General features: G+C 49.4%; 1 non-coding gene across 1 annotated transcript; it reads right to left on the reverse strand.

Annotated features, from left to right (window-relative positions):
• Positions 1 to 3,528: 3,528 nt before the first annotated feature.
• TRNAS-UGA (transfer RNA serine (anticodon UGA)) lies at positions 3,529 to 3,610 on the reverse strand. Its single transcript has one exon. It is a non-coding gene; the product is annotated as a tRNA-Ser (tRNA).
• Positions 3,611 to 14,032: the final 10,422 nt, after the last annotated feature.

Here is a 14,032-nt window from a genome sequence, read left to right on the forward strand (position 1 = left end):
AGATGCAGACCCTCCCAGCTTGGTATCATCTGCAAACTTAATAAGCATGCTCTCTATGCCATCATCTAAATCGTTGATGACGATATTGAACAGAACTGGTCCCCAAACAGACCCATGCAGACCCCTCTTGTTATGCTCTTCCAGCATGATTGTGAACCATTGATAACTACTCTCCATGAATGGTTATCCAGACAGATATGCACCCACCTTATAGTAGCCCCATCTTGGTTTTATTTCTGTAGTTTATTGATAAGAAGGTCATGTGAGACCATAGCAAATGTTTTACTAAAGTCTAGGTATATCACATCCACCACTTCCCCCTTATTCATAAGACTCATTATCATACCAAAGAAAGCTATCAGATTGGTTTGACATGATTTGTTCTTTACAAATCCATGCTGGCTGTTACCTATCACCTTATTATCTTCTAGATGTTTGTAGATGAATTCTTTAATTCCTTGCTCCATTATCTCCCCTAGCACTGAAGTTAAGCTGACTAGTCTGTGGTTTCCTGGGCTGTTTTTATTTCCTTTTTCATAGATGGGCATGATATTTGCCCTCTTCCAGTCTTCTGGGATCTTGCCTGATTTCCATGACTTTTCAAAGATGATAGCTAATGGCTCAGATCCTCCTCCGTGAGTATTCTAGAATGCATTTCATCAGATCCTAGTGACTTGAAGACATCTAATTTCTCCAAGTAATTTTTCACCTGGTCTTTTCCTATTTTAATTTCTAAACCTACCCTATTTCCACTAGTAATCACTATTTTGAGCATTTAGTCACCACCAGCCTTCTTGGTGAAAACTGAAACAAAGAAGTCATTTAGCACCTTTGCCATTTCCTCGTTTTCTGTTATTGTTTCTCCCTGTTCATTCAGCAATGAGCCTACCCTGTCCTTGCTCTTCCTCTTGCTTCTAATATATTTGTAGAACGTTTTCTTGTGACCCTTTATGACCCTTTATGAGCTTGTTTTGTGGATTTGCGTTTCTAATCTTGACTCTACATCCTTGTGATATTTGCTTATATTCATCCTTTGTAATTTGTCCTATTTTCCATTTTTTAAATGACTCCCAGTTCCCTATGGCCAGAGCCCATCTGGACCTGCTATGCCCAGCACCACCCCCAGATCTTGTACAGTGTCCTGCACACCACCACCCATACCCTGTGTCCCACAGCTCCTCCACAACTGCCCAGCATTCCACGCAGAACCCCCAGTTCCTAGGACTGCAACACACAGAAATTTTCCCTGTCCCCTCACGGCCCAGCACCCCCACTTAGGTGCTCCAGAGACCCACTCCCCTACGCCCTACCTCCTGACTTCACACACAGACCCTCTGGGACATGACTCTGTCTGCTGGACCCTGGTGACTGTCTGTCAAGGCACCCCACGCAGGCCACCTTCTGGTCTCTCTCTGGGTCCAGCCCAGGACAGCAGGGGCCATGCTATCCACTTCTTCTCTGGGCCACCCTGGGATGGGGGGGACCATCCTGACCATCAGCTTTTCATTGGTGCCGGCCCAGAGTGTGTGTGGGGGAGCATGGCCCAGTCATCAGCCACTCCCCAGTGGCAGCCTGGAGTGGTGGGAGCCATGTGGCACTGTGGCCCGGGGCGCCAGCAGCTGTTCCCAAGGCTGGGGCACTTGTTGCCCCTGTGGTCATTCATGCGTATAACTGTCCCTGTTATCACACACCCCCTTTCCATTTGATGTGAAACAACCACATTCTATGCACATCCCATTGTCTTGGGAATCCCTGACCCTGCTTTAAGTTATGATAACTTACCAGATGTGGTGGTCCTACCTCTTACCTTTTAGGAGGAGTTCTTAAACAAAGGGACTTACAGATTAACGGATTGACACACAGACAAACTCTCTAAAATATATAGTAGATTTTTAAAATATCATTTAGGTATTTCTGGGCTGCCCTATTATCATGTCTGCTGTGTACTGAATTACCATCCATGCTTCTAGATACAAGTTTGGATATTAATTTATCTATACTAGCATATTTACCTGGCATTGCTCAGGTCCTTAAACTCAAGTAAGCCTTTTTTTTTAATAACAGGAAAATGTACATGTTTTATTTAAAGGAGTATATTTAAAAAAAATACAGTGTTATTTTATTACGTTAATTTATATTTTGGATTTCTTTTAAAAAATGGGATTGTTAAAATCTATTAATTTTTCAGTAATTTTTTAAAAACGTATCAGAGGGATCGTCATGTTAGTCTGACTGCAAGAACAAATAGAAATCCTGTGGCAGTTTATAGACTAACAGATTTATTGGAGCATAAGCTTTCATGGGCAAATACTCACTTCATCTGAGGAAGTGGGTTTTTGCCCATGAAAGCTTATGCTCCAATAAATCTGTTATGTCTATAAAGTTCCACAGGACTTCTCATTTTTTTAAATGGGAATTCCATTAAGTGTATTTTTTTTCTTCATCCCTATAAACTTCCGTCATTCACTGTTTTAACAAAACAGGACTATAATCAATTCGGGTTTCAATAACATTTTCTTCTAGTTTTCAAATTGTAAGCATTGATTTAGCTTTACCAAAATAAAGCTCTACTCCAAAATTCTCCATTGAATCTCTATTTTGTAAGGCTGGGGTGGGGAATCTAAGGCCCAGGGGCCAAATTCCCTCCACTGCCCTCCTGTGGGGCTGGAGCACTCAAAGTCTACTACAGGTCCGCGGGGGGGGGGGGCGGAGTGGGAGTGGGGCAATTTGCCCCGGGCCCTGCAGGGGTCCCCACGAGAATGTCTGAAGTCTGAGACAGGGAGTGCCAGGAAGGGGCCCCCGAAATTGCTTTGCCCCAGATCCCCTGAATCCTCCGGGCGGCCCTGGTCTGCTAGCCAGCCTCCACCGGTTAACAGGCTACACAGTCCCATTCTCTAGAAGGCGTACACAACTAGAATTCATGCACAGTTAGTACCCAAACCCAATGAAGCCGCTGCTAATGTGAACCCTACCCTAAGCGTGCGCTCGTTTGCTTGCTGCAGGGCTATGGTGCTGTTAACACGGAGCCTGCGGCGTTCAGAAAGCCTCGTGTGCGTGTTTCACATAGACACTGTAGGAAAGGCGGCAGGGTAAAGAACGGGGGGCACCCCATGCTAATAAGCAGTGGCACCGATTTTACTGCGCGCTGGCACAGCGGGCGCCCTCCGCACCCAGACTCGTGGTCCCACGGGGGAGGGGGGGGGTCGCAGCCTCCGCCTTGCCGCCCACAGCGCAACGTGCCCCGAAAAATCGGCTCTGGAGTGCGCGGGGGAGGGGGGTTCCAGCGACCCCAGGATGGTACAAAGGGCTTTGTTCCAGCATCGCAGCGCTTCCGTGTCCCATCAGATTGCATGGGCGGAAATGTGATGGGGGAGGAATGGGGTCAGTTTAATATTTGTAACGCCCTTAAGGGCAGGAAGCGGGTGGAGAAGTTTAGGCAGCGGCTGTGGCTAAACTCTTAAGTTGCCATTTCCCTGAGGAGCTATGGGAAAGCAGTTTTTTAAAAGAAAATTTTGATTCCCAGCACACCGCAGCGAGCAGGGTTCGAACCTGCGCGGGGAGACCCCATTGGATTTCAAGTCCAACGCCTTAACCACTCGGCCATCGCTGCTGTTGCGAATGTTATGCGTAAGGACCTTACTTTACCAACAAAGGCGTTGCCTGTGGTTTCCACCCCTTTTCTTCTTAGCAGGCTTCTGACCAATAGGAAACGCCGGAGTCGCACAGCCGACGAGCAAAGAGCTGGGGACGCCGCGCGGCCTAGGGCGCGGACATTTTCTTCTCGTGTTTTGCTGCTGGCCCGGCCGGAGTAAGGCGCTGGGAGCTGCGGCTCCGAAGCAGGCTGCAGGCGCAGGGCCTGGCCCAGGGACATGCTGCGCGGAAGAGCCGAGCAGAACAGAGGGTCGCAGCGAGCAGCCCCGGAGCTGTTACGAGAAAGACTGACGCAGTCACCAAAACTTGCCCCCAACAGCCTCCCAACGCACCGCTGTCCCAGGACGAGCACACAGCCCAGCTCAAGTGCCCACAGCACCACACCAGCTCCCCAGCGCCAGCCCTTTCCCGCCCCCTCCCTCAATCCTCTAGAGCCCCTTTCGCTCCGCACAGCTACACCCAGCCCCGCTCCCTCCGCACAGCTACAGCCCCCATACCGCCTGTCACACCCCCTCCCTCAGCACAGCTACACCCAGCCCCGCTCCCTCCGCACAGCTACAGCCCCCATACCGCCTGTCACACCCCCTTTCCCTCAGCACAGCTACAGCCCCCATACCGCCTGTCACACCCTCTCCCTCAGCACAGCTACACCCAGCCCCGCTCCCTCCGCACAGCTACAGCCCCCATACTGCCTGTCACACCCCCTCTCCCTCCGCACAGCTACAGCCCCCATCCCGCCTGTCACACCCCCTCTCCCTCAGCACAGCTACACCCAGCCCCGCTCCCTCCGCACAGCTACAGCCCCCATACCGCCTGTCACACCCCCTTTCCCTCAGCACAGCTACAGCCCCCATACCGCCTGTCACACCCTCTCCCTCAGCACAGCTACACCCAGCCCCGCTCCCTCCGCACAGCTACAGCCCCCATACTGCCTGTCACACCCCCTCTCCCTCCGCACAGCTACAGCCCCCATCCCGCCTGTCACACCCCCTCTCCCTCAGCACAGCTACACCCAGCCCCGCTCCCTCCGCACAGCTACAGCCCCCATACTGCCTGTCACACCCCCTCTCCCTCCGCACAGCTACAGCCCCCATCCCGCCTGTCACACCCCCTCTCCCTCAGCACAGCTACACCCAGCCCCGCTCCCTCCGCACAGCTACAGCCCCCATCCCGCCTGTCACACCCCCTCTCCCTCAGCACAGCTACACCCAGCCCCGCTCCCTCCGCACAGCTACAGCCCCCATACTGCCTGTCACACCCCCTCTCCCTCCGCACAGCTACAGCCCCCATCCCGCCTGTCACACCCCCTCTCCCTCAGCACAGCTACAGCCCCCATACCGCCTGTCACACCCCCTCTCCCTCCGCACAGCTACACCCAGCCCCGCTCCCTCCGCACAGCTACAGCTCCCATACCGCCTGTCACACCCTCTCTCCCTCAGCACAGCTACAGCCCCCATACCGCCTGTCACACCCCCTCTCCCTCAGCACAGCTACACCCAGCCCTGCTCCCTCAGCACAGCTACAGCCCCCATACCGCCTGTCACACCCCCTCTCCCTCAGCACAGCTACAGCCCCCATACCGCCTGTCACACCCCCTCTCCCTCCGCACAGCTACACCCAGCCCCGCTCCCTCCGCACAGCTACAGCCCCCATACCGCCTGTCACACCCTCTCTCCCTCAGCACAGCTACAGCCCCCATACCGCCTGTCACACCCTCTCTCCCTCAGCACAGCTACAGCCCCTATACCGCCTGTCACACCCCCTCTCCCTCAGCACAGCTACACCCAGCCCTGCTCCCTCAGCACAGCTACAGCCCCCATACCGCCTGTCACACCCCCTCTCCCTCAGCACAGCTACAGCCCCCATACCACCTGTCACACCCCCTCTCCCTCAGCACAGCGACACCCAGCCTTGCTCCCTCCCCACAGCTACAGCCCCCATACTGCCTGTCATACCCCCTCTTCCTCAGCACAGCTACACCCAGCCCCACTCCCTCAGCACAGCTACAGCCCCCATACCGCCTGTCACACCCCCTCTCCCTCAGCACAGCTACACCCAGCCCCACTCCCTTCGCACAGCTACAGCCCCCATACCGCCTGTCACACCCCCTCTCCCTCAGCACAGCTACACCCAGCCCTGCTCCCTCAGCACAGCTACAGCCCCCATACCGCCTGTCACACCCCCTCTCCCTCAGCACAGCTACAGCCCCCATACTGCCTGTCACACCCCCTCCCTCAGCACAGCTACACCCAGCCCCGCTCCCTCCGCACAGCCACAGCCCCCATACCGCCTGTCATACCCCCTCTCCCTCAGCACAGCTACACCTAGCCCCGCTCCCTCCGCACAGCTACAGCCCCCATACCGCCTGTCACACCCCCTCTCCCTCCGCACAGCTACACCCAGCCCCGCTCCCTCCGCACAGCTACAGCCCCCATACCGCCTGTCACACCCTCTCTCCCTCAGCACAGCTACAGCCCCCATGCCGCCTGTCACACCCTCTCTCCCTCAGCACAGCTACAGCCCCCATACCGCCTGTCACACCCCCTCTCCCTCAGCACAGCTACAGCCCCCATACCGCCTGTCACACCCCCTCTCCCTCAGCACAGCTACACCCAGCCCTGCTCCCTCAGCACAGCTACAGCCCCCATACCGCCTGTCACACCCCCTCTCCCTCAGCACAGCTACAGCCCCCATACCGCCTGTCACACCCCGTCTCCCTCAGCACAGCTACAGCCCCCATACTGCCTGTCACACCCCCTCTCTCAGCACAGCTACACCCAGCCCCGCTCCCTCCGCACAGCTACAGCCCCCATACCGCCTGTCATACCCCCTCTCCCTCAGCACAGCTACACCCAGCCCTGCTCCCTCTGTACAGCTACAGCCCCCATACTGCCTGTCATACCCCCTCTCCCTCAGCACAGCTACACCCAGCCTTGCTCCCTCCCCACAGCTACAGCCCCCATACTGCCTGTCATACCCCCTCTTCCTCAGCACAGCTACACCCAGCCCCACTCCCTTCGCACAGCTACAGCCCCCATACCGCCTGTCACACCCCCTCTCCCTCAGCACAGCTACACCCAGCCCCACTCCCTTCGCACAGCTACAGCCCCCATACCGCCTGTCACACCCCCTCTCCCTCAGCACAGCTACACCCAGTCCCACTCCCTCAGCACAGCTACAGCCCCCATACCGCCTGTCACACCCCCTTTCCCTCAGCACAGCTACACCCAGCCCCTCTCCCTCAGCACAGCTACAGCCCCCATACCGCCTGTCACACCCCCTTTCTCTCAGCACAGCTACACCCAGCCCCACTCCTTCAGCACAGCTACACCCTCTCCCCCCACTCCCTTAGCACAGCCACAGCCCCTAGAGCTACATCTGCAACAGCCCCTATTCCCCACACTGCACAGCCCTTTTGCTTCAGGACAGCTACACCCTACAGCCCTGGTACAGAGATGGATGAAAGTAGGATAATTTCGAAGACAATGAAAGGACGTGGAAATACTGCCTCAGAAGGAGAGAAAAGGTACCATCAGGCCAGGTGCTAAGTATGAGCTGGTCACTCGGAGTGTCTACAATGCACCCTTCGTTTTAAATAAGCTACACAATTTGAGCTACGCAAATTGCTTAGCTTATTTCGAATCAATTTCAAAATAGCATGCTATTCCAAAATGCCCCTTACTCATCTTGGAGGGGAAAAGGATGATGGGGAAGTTCAACAACACTCATGAAAACTAGTGCCTCCATGCTTTGAGCACACATCTTGCTGTCAGCCCTCAGCCTCACTTTGTCAGACCTGCCAAGCTGGGTTGGAGGAACAGAAGGGGGCAATTGCCCTGGAACCCAGAAACTTTAAAGGATCCAGGGCTCCCAGCTACTGCTACTGCACTCCAGAAACCCAAGCTGCATGCTCCAGCCAGCTCTGAGGGTTAGATGTTGAAGGAGGGGTGATTGTTGGACTGCCCTGGTGGCTCTGGAGTTGACTGGCCCAGGCCCACCCAGGGCCCGATTATCCTGTAGGCACAGTACCTAGGGCCAATGAAAAATTTAGGGCCTAAAAAAAATTAATAATTGACTCAAAATTAAGAAAAGGAAACTGCTAAAGCACACATAATTGCAATTTTTTATTAGAATACATGTACAAATATTGAAAATCAATTAAACGCAAGTGTATTAAATCTTTAGTCAACAAACAACATACGATATGTATCAACATATGATACAATTAAATATTTACTTTGTGACTCTTTTTGTTCGCAAAATCACAGATTACATCAAATGTAATTTTTCTCGAAAGCTCACTCAGTTGAAAGTAGTGGAAAAGAAGATAGTCGTTTCTGTCCCATGGTAGACCAAAACCAGTTTTTTATACATTTTAGCTTTGAAAAAGTGCGCTCCCCTTCATAGTTTGTTCCCAAGATGGCAAGATACATTTTGAAAATAATGTTGACATTTGGAAAACTTCTCACCAACTTTTCTGCTATTTGTGCACTGATCATTGCTGCCATGGATTTCTTGACTGCAAACATATGTGAGAATAATAGAAATTAATCTGTAAATGCATGTTTGAGATCTGATTGTTAGGTATCTACTAATGCCCTGGTTCTAGAGGTGACTTCAGTACTGGACATAGATCTAGCCACAAGAAAACTGAACCTTTCATTCAGTGAGGCATATGCTGCTTGTCATCTAACCATCTCAACAATACGTTTATCCATGTGTTGAGGGGCAATCAACCCTTGGAGACCTTCAAGCCTAATTGCCTTTGATGGGGCACCTTGACTGTCACCAAGTCACTTTACAGAGCGGCTAGGCAGCCTCAGTCTATACCCTCAGTCCTTTTCTCAAAGTATTGTGACCCAATGACCAGAGGCGTAGCAAGGGTGTTATGCACCTGGGGGCTAAAGCAAAATTTGCACACATACACCCCACTGCTATGTGACAGGGCCCCAAACCTGGCACACAGCTGAGCCCAACCCTGGGAGGGGGCAGGAGCTTGTACCGCATCTTCCCCTGCCCCCTCCACTTTGCGGTGGGAACTATCACGCTGTTGAAAATGGAGGAGGGTGGGGCTGGGGGGTAAAGAAGTGGAGAAGAGGTTTCAGCAGGTGGTGGGTGGAGGAAGAGCAGACAAGCCGTGGGATGATAGTGGGAGCGGAGGGGCAATTACCCCCCCCACACACCTCTTTTGCTACCTCAGTGAGTGTAAGAGATTCATTTGCCTATTAAAATAACACTCCGAAAAACTTTTAAATAAAACTAACACGCAACACGAGACTCACCCTCACTTTCTTGAAGGCACTTGAAGCAATAAGTAGCCTAAAGATGAGGTTACACTGCAAGCGTGGCTTTCTGTCTGACACGAGGACTTTTTCCTTCAGGCTGTCATGAGATTCTATCCTTAAGTAAAGGAGTGAGGTCTCTCTGAGCTGCTCTACCAAATTTCACACAAGCCATTCAACTGACGCCATAAATATCAAGATTCAAGGCCAGCCTTGCCTTTGGCTTTGGCAGACTGCCTCACCAGGTATTCACAATCACAGTGTCTGAACATGTATAAGACTTTTAATTGAGGAAGCCATGTTAATTCCAAGTGTCTGCCAGGACTGGGAGATGTGGGTGACCTATAGAAAACACCAGCATTTTCTTTGGAAAATCCACATAAAAGCGTGGGGGGATCTATCACGTCAGTAATGCCAGCTCCTTTAGAATTGAGGCCCTGATTATCCAGCACCAGCTGAGGTGGAGCAGCACTGTGTATACTTCTGATATATTTTTACTAAAACTGCTACCTGCTCAACTCGCCAAAGAAGAAAGGAAATGGAAGCCAAAAGGAATGGTTTAGAGCAGTATTTCTCAACTTTTTTTTAAAATAAAGTACCACCTTTTTTTAAAAAAAAGTACCCCCAGTTCCTACAGTTTTCAGACACACAAATTTTTTTTTCTACCATTGCAATATATTTGTTTAAACAACTTCATTGTATCCGCATCACTCCTTACAAGGTATATTGACCATGGAGGTCAATGGGGCTGGGCTATTTTATATGTAAAGATACTGAGAAATGTATATGTCAATACCATGATGGCAATGCTTCTATTATTTAAATAATACCAAATAATAATTGCCAAATGAGACCACTTCCCAACCTGTTTACAAAGGACCTGATACAATTTAAATTTTAAGCTAGGATTGAGCTCAAGACAATCTGTTGATATGACCCCAAAAGATCCAGATAACATTTAGTCACCCTTCAAACATATAAGGGACTAATCAGTAAAAGCCCCACTGCCTGGTAGAGGCGATCTTTGAAGAAAATTGGAGAAACTTTGAATTTACTTTTTCTGACAGCAGCGCTTTCTGTCACTGAATGTGGGGTCTTCAGCACAGGTTTCACTTTGTGTCAGAATAACTCAGAAATGCGTCATCACAGCTAACTCCATTCAGGTTAAAGCAACATGCACCCCAAGGACAGAAGAACAAATCCCTCAAAACTGGAAGTCAAAACATCTCACCTCTTCACAGAGCTCACAAAGGGGCTTGTTCACCTAGAGACATGAATCATGACAACTGTCTCTGGAGAGAGACCATACATCCTGCCTCTCTGTGGACACACCAAGGCTACGTCTACACTGGCATGATTTTCCGGAAATGCTTTTAACGGAAAAGTTTTCCGTTAAAAGCATTTTCGGAAAAGCGCATCTAGATTGGCAGGATGCTTTTCCGGAAAAACACTTTTTCTGGAAAAGCGTCTGTGGCCAATCTAGACGCACTTTTCCGCAAAAAAGCCCTGATCGTCATTTTCGCGATCGGGGCTTTTTTGCGGAAAACACTACTGTGCTGTCTACACTGGCCCTTTTCCGGAACAGTTTTCTGGAAAAAGACTTTTGCCCGTACGTGAGCAGCATAGTTTTTCCAGAAAAGCACTGATGATTTTACATTAGATCATCAGTGCTGTTCCGGAAATTCAAGCGGCCAGTGTAGACAGCTGTCAGGTTTTTCTGGAAAAGCGGCTGATTTTCCGGAATAACTTGCCAGTGTAGACACAGCCCATATGTTTCTATGTGGCATCTTACCATGCTGTTTAAATCAACTGCTTGGATGAGGAAGACTCACAAAGAGTCTGTCCATCATCCACACTGGAGCAACATGGTGATTTCACCGCCATGGTAACAGACCTGATCTCTCTGTGGGCTCTTGTGGAGCAGCAGGGAGCCTGCAGCGATCTCGTTGGGGGAGAGGCCAGGGGTGCCTCTACTGCAGTGGTTCTCAAACTTTTTGGCCCGTGGACCACGTGTTTCAATGTAAACCTTTCCATGGACTGCCAGTTGCTAATGGAAACTCACTTTTAATTATACAATTATGCCCAAGCCATTTTGCTAGTGCTGCAACTAGGGAGAATGGTTTAATTTCAGTTATTAAACAGATTAAATGTTTTAACTTTCTCATGTTAATTTATCAAACTTCATTTTAAATAAAGTAAAATATTAATTTATGTCCAATACAAAATATTTCAATGTTTTCTTTACTTATGGCAGGGGTAGGCAACCTTTTTTGGGTCAGGGGCCACTGACCCACAGGAAAATCAGATGGGGACCGCACAAGTGAGAAATAAAAAAACTCCTACAAGCATAAACTTCACTCAGGTGGCCCCCAACTGAGACACATCACTCCTCTGGCATTCCAGTCGCAAGGGGAAGGTACAGGGAGGACTAAGTTTCAGGGCTTCCCATAGGCTAGATTTGCTTTTCTGAAGAATTTTATGGACACCTTAGGTTCTAAAGTGGGGACAAAAATAAGGGGTTCAGGATTTAAAAATGGCAGCGCCAGGCAAGATGCAAATGAAGCCCGGGATATTTAAATCCCGGGCTTCATTTGCAACTTCGATTGACTACATTAACCACCCTAGTTCGAACTAGGGTGGTAGTGTAGACATACCCAAAAAGTTTAAGAAACACTGCTCTATCAGCTACTGTGCGGGATTGATACACCCATCACACCATGATAGGATAGAAGCAGTAGGTGTGAAATTTGTCCCTGGCACTCAAATCCGAGACAGTATTATCCATACACACTTCATCAAAAATTTGTTTTGTGTGGTCTCATTGTAGTTGGATGGTGTGATATCTTTTGTAGTTTTTGTGCAAGAGGGTTTTGTGGAAAAACAAGCAGTGAGGACGGGGAAGGGGGTTGCGCAAAAACTCCATTTTGTGCAAGATCCTTATGTCTCTCCCAGAGGCCTTAATGTAGCCCTTAATATTGAATAGTTTGTTAAAATCATTTCAAAAGAGACATAGATTGAGCAATTGAGTTGGGTTAACATTTGTTTTTAAAAACTCTAATTTTCCAGTTTGTGAAATTTAGTATGCTTGAATTCTCAGTGCTGCACTGTTAGCTGTTAAAGTTATGTCATTAATTGAAAAAAATCAAAACTACTGTTACTTGCACCTCACTTTATAGTGAAAGAGACTCTATAGTTAGGGCCTGTCTTATGTTGTACAAAACATATCAGAAATAATATGGCCAGCACGGAGTGATTCCACCAAAGCACTTTATATGAACTATTCTGAAATCCGTCATCCCTCTCGAACATGGTTAAGAACGCCTCTGGATCATCTTCGGGACCCATCTTCGACAGTCTAATCGGTACTTGCGGCCCCCCCCCCGCTTCTGCCCCCTCACTTACCAGTGTCACTGGGGTGCCCCCTTTCGGTGATCCATACTGCTGCATCCATTGGTTCTGCTGTGTTTGGAACTGCTCAGCCAACTTGTGCACTACCTGCTTCTGCTGCTCCTGGTGCTGGGTGGAGAGCTGCTGTATGAGGAGGGTTTGCTGTTGTTGATGCTGTCGTTGGCTCTCCATCAGCCACTCTAGCACCTTCGCAGGTTCCATCTCTGTGCTCTTCCGTCTCGAGGGAGGGAAGCAAAAGGGGAGAGACGAGGCGGATATACTCGGCTCTAGTTGCCCCCCCTCCTCTTTTTCGGCCCCCCTCTCTCTCTCCTTTTTTCCCCCCCCACCTGTCTCCTTCATTCGGGGCTACTCTTGTGCCCACATTCTCCACAAACTTGTAAACGTGCTCAGATGGGTACGCCGCTGTTGTCTGGTCCCGTGCCCATCTACGTGCTCCCCTCACCACCCCCGACATCCTCTTGCGTCCAAGTCTGAGCAAGTTTGGGGCTCGCTGGCCCTCCTTTGTCTGGACTTTGCCTGCCCCACCTGGGGCCTGCCCCGTCTGCTAGCTCACCAGGAGTGAAAAATCGACATAGCTCCATTTGCTTTTACAAAGTGATGCAAAGGTGCATCAGTCTTGCAAATTGTAGTCCTGAGTCTCTGTTGACTTACTTCACCTGTTGTCATTGCCATGCTGATGCAGTGGTAAAGGACTAAACAAGGCCTAAGGCAGTGGAAAAACCAGGCCTCAGAATGTCAGGAAGCACTGGAAAGAGGAGGACTCAAGACAGCTGGTTGCTACAAGTAGCCCAGACACACACCCTTAGCAGTTAAAAGGGGAAAAACAGAGCAGCTGGTCTGGTCCTTGTCAACACAGAAGAGGTAACCAACAAGAGAGAAGAGGAAATGGGCCAAATTTATGCCACTCCTGCTGCCGGCAAGACTCTTAAAGGCTCAACACAGATAGTATCGATGCTCAGAAATAATAATACCCAACAGCACAGAACTAACTGATGCATATCACAGCATCTGAAACTGAAAGAGACTGAAGCCTTTATTGTGAGTCATTTTATCTTTTGCTATGTAATTGCATCAGCTTTATAACATCTTCACTCACTGCATCCCAGCCAATCTTGGTTTCTCCTCATTTATGGATATGAAAGTAGAAGGTAACAGTGTTTGCCTTCAGGAAATTAAAGGTTCTCAATAACTGTATTAGTCATCAGTGCCACTTTCTTCTATTATTGAACCTGTAGCTAGCATATTCTGAGAATAAAATAAGCAAACAGGAAACAATTGTGCTCAACCTTCAATTTTACTGGGACTGGAATTTTTAATAACATTACTTGCATTCAGCTTTAATCTGTTCATTAGATGTCTTTAACTATTAACTTTCCATGTATATCTGAAAAGCTTTGGAATTATCAGCATGTTCCCAATTCCATACAATATATTTCATTTGCATCAAGACTCTAGAAGCTATAACATTCAATTATATTAATGATATTTTATTGTACATAATACAACTGTATTGTAACTATTGGCCAAAAATTTGTAATACAATTGTAATATTTAGACTAGATTTCCTTGGCAGCTGCTAACCACCAGGTGACTGAGCTAGTAATAGCATGATTTCCCTCTACAAACACAGACTCAGGAGACATCCTTGCCTCTCTTGATCTGGATTGTGCTTCCTTGAAGCTCCCAAAGAT

This window comes from Pelodiscus sinensis, chromosome 8 (assembly GCF_052426305.1).
Source record: "Pelodiscus sinensis isolate ZL-2025 chromosome 8, ASM5242630v1, whole genome shotgun sequence".
NCBI classification, from domain to species: Eukaryota; Metazoa; Chordata; order Testudines; family Trionychidae; genus Pelodiscus; species Pelodiscus sinensis.